The sequence below is a fragment of the Abrus precatorius genome, unplaced genomic scaffold (genome assembly GCF_003935025.1).
Source record: "Abrus precatorius isolate BTA unplaced genomic scaffold, Abrus_2018 Scaffold2, whole genome shotgun sequence".
NCBI classification, from domain to species: domain Eukaryota; kingdom Viridiplantae; phylum Streptophyta; class Magnoliopsida; order Fabales; family Fabaceae; genus Abrus; species Abrus precatorius.
In genome coordinates, this window is record NW_020874362.1 from 30412256 (window position 1) to 30418483 (window position 6228).

The following is a 6228-nucleotide window of genomic DNA, read 5'->3' on the forward strand; positions in this document are numbered from 1 at the left end:
ATTAATTAGATATAAATCAATTTTAGATTATCTTTTAATTTATTCAACAAAATTATCAAATTTCATCAATCTATCTATCTATATATGATTTCTTATCCTTAAATGTCCATACTTAATATGATTTCATCTTTTAGAATAATGCTAATAACAATATATGTTTATTAAAATCTTTCCAAAACTAAAATTTCATAACATTGTTCTATTGTTTTCAAATTTTTTTTTTTTCAAAAATAAGGTTTCATTTCATTTCGTTCTTGTTTGTTCAACAAAACATATAATTCAAATTTCTTTATTAAAAGGGTAAAATATATAATTTTAAACTTATTAAATTTACACAATTAACTTAATAGTTTTTACTCTCTCTTTATTTATTTTTATACATTACCTATTAAATTTATTATATTTTTATTTTTCTACTTGTTCTTTCTCCCTTAAAATATATATGCTTCAAAAAATATGAACAAAATACATTTCTAAAATTTAGTTAGAATTAAATACTTTTAAACGTTTAATAAATTTAAGATAATAAAATTGAGTTGTAATAAGAAAAGAAAAATTACCTTCATAATTATTACAATAATATTTTTAAAATATATTTGATTTAAAAGAAAAATACTTTAAATAACCTATTTTAAATATTTAATATTTAAAAATATTTAACCTGTAAAATTTATTAAAGATTAAATTATTAATATTATGACTTTTAAAATATATTATAACATATGTCATTTTATTAATTTATTTATGAGTTATATAATAGACTGACTCACATTAGTTATCACGGTTAGTTATACATTATTTAATAGTGATTATAAAGTAAAATTAATTGTTTTTAAAGTATATAAACTAAAAATAATAATTTTATAATGATCAAAATTAAATTCTCACATATTTTTAGGAACAAAAATATATTTAACCTAATATTTAATATATTACTATGCGATTATTTATGCCTTCTGTCATATTTTTTGAAAAAAAATCAATAGATAGATTAAGAAATGGGGAGAAAATTTTATTGTCTTAAAATGTTGACAGATTAATCATAGGTAATAGATTGCTGCTAAGTGGGTGTGTCCTCATGCAGAAACCTCCTCAATTACAGAACCACTAAAGAGGCAAAAAGCATATACAACCTGTTATAACAGCTATAAATTCCTCTTACGCGTGATCCATTAGGTGATGCATCACGATTCAAACCTATGCTTTAACTTACGAGTAACGATACTCACACATTTTATTTTTTTTAATTTTAGAGAAACTTTTTCTCAAGCTAACATGATTTAATAAATAAGTGGTGCATGAGTTAATATATTTAAACTGTTAGATGTATATTTTTAAAAAATTAAATAATACAGATCTTTTATTTGTAATTTAATAATATCAATTTTTATATATCTATAATTTAATCATCTACAAAAATATGTAAAATTACTCCTTGAATTTTTAAAATTTTTTATTTTATATCTTTATACGATTATTTTGATAATATTTTTTTAATCTTTTTCAAACAATCTTGTACGTATTTTGTATTTGTGTTGTGATTTTAAAAATGTATTTTTAATTTATAATAAAAAATAATTTTTAAATTAATAAAATATTAAATATTATTTTAAATTTTTAAGGTTCTCTTTAAACTTATACTACAATTTTTATAATTAAAATTTTCATATTTATTCTCACTGTCTCAATTTATCGTAAAGTTTTATATTGATAGAATATTTAATATTATTGTAGATTTTTCTCATTCTCTCTCTACAAACTGGTTGTATATATTTTGTATAATTTCAATAATGCTTTATATTTTTTTCAATATATGATAAATTTTTATAAAAATTTAAATGGTAAAGTAAATTTCTTCCAAAAAAAACTTTCTAATAAGAAAGAACAATGAAATGATATTAGGTTCATAAAGTAAAATTTCATTAATTCATAAGTATTTTAAAAAAATAAAGATTCTAAAATTTTCATCTGCAAAAAAAAAAATAGTAGTTTTGCAACTGTTCCAAAAGAATGCTATAGAACTGAAAATATTCATTACATAACTTAAAATAACTAAATCCTATAGCAGTTGTCATTCATCCATGCACTATGAGCCTAGTACTACTCGTCCTAGTTTCCTGAAAATGTTGTGTAAGGGTGAGTCTCTACCCTACCACTCATACATAACACATATTCATTATAAAACACATCTTATCACGATTAAAGAAAATATCATAATATTACATATTATAGTGTCATATAAAGTAAGTTCTCATCTCAACACATAAACACATATTATATTCCACAGATTCACAATTTGTTTTTCTTTTACCCGCGCTTACCGCGCCCTGTGGCCACAGTTATCGAATGCTTCTATCCCAAGGTCTTATACTGTAACATCCTGCACTTTGAATTAAATAAAATGAGATTTATTAAAGTATAATTGGAATAGATTTGAATAGAATTTATATTTAAAAAAATGTTAACGTAACATACGCATACATCTTATGTACAGTAGCATGCACAATGTTTTCGGTATGAATAGTGACCGCGAACAGTGTTTCTGGCGGTGAACAGTAAGTTTCAAAAAAAAATTATAAAAAGAGAGTTTCACACGAAATTTTCATTTCTTCACTCTTATCCAAGGTTCTCAAAGGTTCCAAGACTATATCTTACCATTTTCTCTCATACTAAACCCTCCTAAACTTATATTTCTCTTCAGATCTGTGATTTTACGTTCGTTCTAAAGGATTTTAAGTAAGTTTCTCTAAGTTTAAACTTAGATTTACCGTTCGTTTCTCATCCATTCAAGTAAGCAGATGTGGAGAAGATTTTCCATGCCATGAGATGTAGAGAGGAGCATAAGGTAACTTATGCTATTTATATGTTGAATGGAGAAGTTGAGGACTGGTGGATATTTGCTAGTCAAACTTTATTGCAAGAAGATGATTATATTCCTTGGGAGACATTCAAGGCAAGCTTTCTGAAAAATTATTTTCCTAAAGATTTAAAGAAACAAAAGGTTAGAGAGTTCCTTGAATTGAAATAAGAAAACATGTTTGTAGGTGAATATGCTGCTAAATTCACAATGTTTTTGATATGAATAGTGACTGTGAACAGTGTTTCTGGCGGTGAACAGTAAATTTCAAAAAAAAAATTATAAAAAGAGAGTTTTACACGAAATTTTCATTTTTTCACTCTTATCCAATGTTCTCAAAGGTTTCAAGACTATATTTTACCATTTTCTCTCATACTAAACCCTCCTAAACTTATATTTCTCTTCAGATCTGTGATTTTACATTTGTTCTAAAGGATTTTAAGTAATTTTCTCTAAGTTTAAACTTAGATTTACCGTTCGTTTCTCATCCATTCAAGTAAGCAGATGTGGAGAAGATTTTCCATGTCATGAGATGTAGAGAGGAGCATAAGGTAACTTATGCTATTTATATGCTGAATGGAGAAGTTGAGGACTGGTAGATATTTGATAGTCAAACTTTATTGCAAGAAGATGATTATATTCCTTGGGAGACATTCAAGGCAAGCTTTCTGAAAAATTATTTTCCTAAAGATTTAAAGAAACAAAAGGTTAGAGAGTTCCTTGAATTGAAATAAGAAAACATGTTTGTATGTGAATATGCTGCTAAATTCACAATGTTTTTGATATGAATAGTGACTGTGAACAGTGTTTCTGGCGGTGAACAGTAAATTTCAAAAAAAAAATTATAAAAAGAGAGTTTTACACGAAATTTTCATTTTTTCACTCTTATCCAAGGTTCTCAAAGGTTTCAAGACTATATTTTACCATTTTCTCTCATACTAAACCCTCCTAAACTTATATTTCTCTTCAGATCTGTGATTTTACATTTGTTCTAAAGGATTTTAAGTAATTTTCTCTAAGTTTAAACTTAGATTTACCGTTCGTTTCTCATCCATTCAAGTAAGCAGATGTGGAGAAGATTTTCCATGTCATGAGATGTAGAGAGGAGCATAAGGTAACTTATGCTATTTATATGCTGAATGGAGAAGTTGAGGACTGGTAGATATTTGATAGTCAAACTTTATTGCAAGAAGATGATTATATTCCTTGGGAGACATTCAAGGCAAGCTTTCTGAAAAATTATTTTCCTAAAGATTTAAAGAAACAAAAGGTTAGAGAGTTCCTTGAATTGAAATAAGAAAACATGTTTGTATGTGAATATGCTGCTAAATTCACAATGTTTTTGATATGAATAGTGACTGTGAACAGTGTTTCTGGCGGTGAACAGTAAATTTCAAAAAAAAAATTATAAAAAGAGAGTTTTACACGAAATTTTCATTTTTTCACTCTTATCCAAGGTTCTCAAAGGTTTCAAGACTATATTTTACCATTTTCTCTCATACTAAACCCTCCTAAACTTATATTTCTCTTCAGATCTGTGATTTTACATTTGTTCTAAAGGATTTTAAGTAATTTTCTCTAAGTTTAAACTTAGATTTACCGTTCGTTTCTCATCCATTCAAGTAAGCAGATGTGAAGAAGATTTTTCATGCCATAAGATGTAGAGAGGAGCATAAGGTAACTTATGCTATTTATATGCTGAATGGAGAAGTTGAGGACTGGTAGATATTTGATAGTCAAACTTTATTGCAAGAAGATGATTATATTCCTTGGGAGACATTCAAGGCAAGCTTCCTGAAAAATTATTTCCCTAGAGATTTAAAGAAACAAAACGCTAGAGAGTTCCTTGAGTTGAAACAAGAAAACATGTTTGTATGTGAATATGCTGCTAAATTCATAAATTGATGAAATATTGGCCCCACTATCAACATGATGATAGAGAGGAAGATCTATGTGCTCAATTTGAGCATGAGCTGAGGCCAGATATTTGAGTTGCCGTTAGTGTATTACAGCTGATAGATTTACCTACTCTAATGAGTAAATGCAAAATATTTGAAGCCAATACTAAGGGTAAGACGGTGGATACCAGAATTGGTGGTCCTGTAAGGTAAGACCGAAGGCCTTCAAGATTTTCTAGAGGACCTTACTCTAGTCTAAATCAATTTCAAGTGAAGCGGACTATATCTCAAGATAGTAGTGGTGGTTCTGGTTCTTTCAGAAGGTCACTAAAATGTTTCAAGTGTGGTGGACCTCATATTAAAAGAAATTGTCCTCAACTTCTACTAAATATGTGACATTTGTGGGAAAATGGGACACTCTGCAAGTGTCTGCTCCACAAAAAAGCGAAAGCATGAGTATAGTACAAAGACCTGAATCTAGAGTAAGCACTAGAACAAAGCCAAATATGAAAGGCAAAATTTTTGCTATGAGTGGAGCTTAGGCTTCAAAATCAAAGGAGCTTATTAGAGGTAAATGTATCATAAAAGACTGACTTTTAGATGTGTTGTTTGATTTTAGTGCTACTCATTCCTTTATTTCTGTAGATTGTATGAGATGTCTAGAATTACCTTGATTTGACTTATCTTATGATGTTATTGTATCTACTCCTACGGGTAAGTCCGTAGCAACTTCTTCTGTGTGTTTAGGTTGTTCACGCCGAAAACACTGTTCACAGTTACTATTCACACCGAAAATACTGTGCACGTGTACTGTACGTGTATATGACGTCACTGGTGATGTCATCATTTTTTAATTTTTTATTTATTATTTTTTAAAATATAAATTTCATCTAAATCTATTCCAATTATACTTTAATAAATTTCATTTTATTTAAATTAAAGTACATGAGGTTACAATTTCTACTATTTTTTCTTAAATCATATTTTTTCACTTAAATAAAAGTTATTAAAAAAATTAGTTCATTAGAAGAATATTACTTAAACGATCATTAATTTATTTAAGCTACACAAAATATTTTAATATTCACTTAAATGAATATAGTCTACTTAAACAAATGTTGAATTAAGAAAGTCTTTATATTATTTCATATTTGACACTAAAAATAAAAATGAATAAAATATTACAAAAATATAAGAATCAATGACATATTTAAGTGATAAAACATAATTTGGACAATCTAAAACTTATTTAGAGGTTTGGAATAAGATATTCTTTTAGATAATAATAATATTGTAAATGCATAACACTGTGTGATTGATTAAAATATCATTTACAGTATTTATTCGAAATCAAAGTTTAATTTATGGATTAAGAATGGTTTACATTATTCATTTTTCTTTGGTAACACGCTTTGAGGTGTGTGTTTGTTAGAAGCTTCTATTGAGTGGCTGCGAAAAGCATGAGTTTATTTT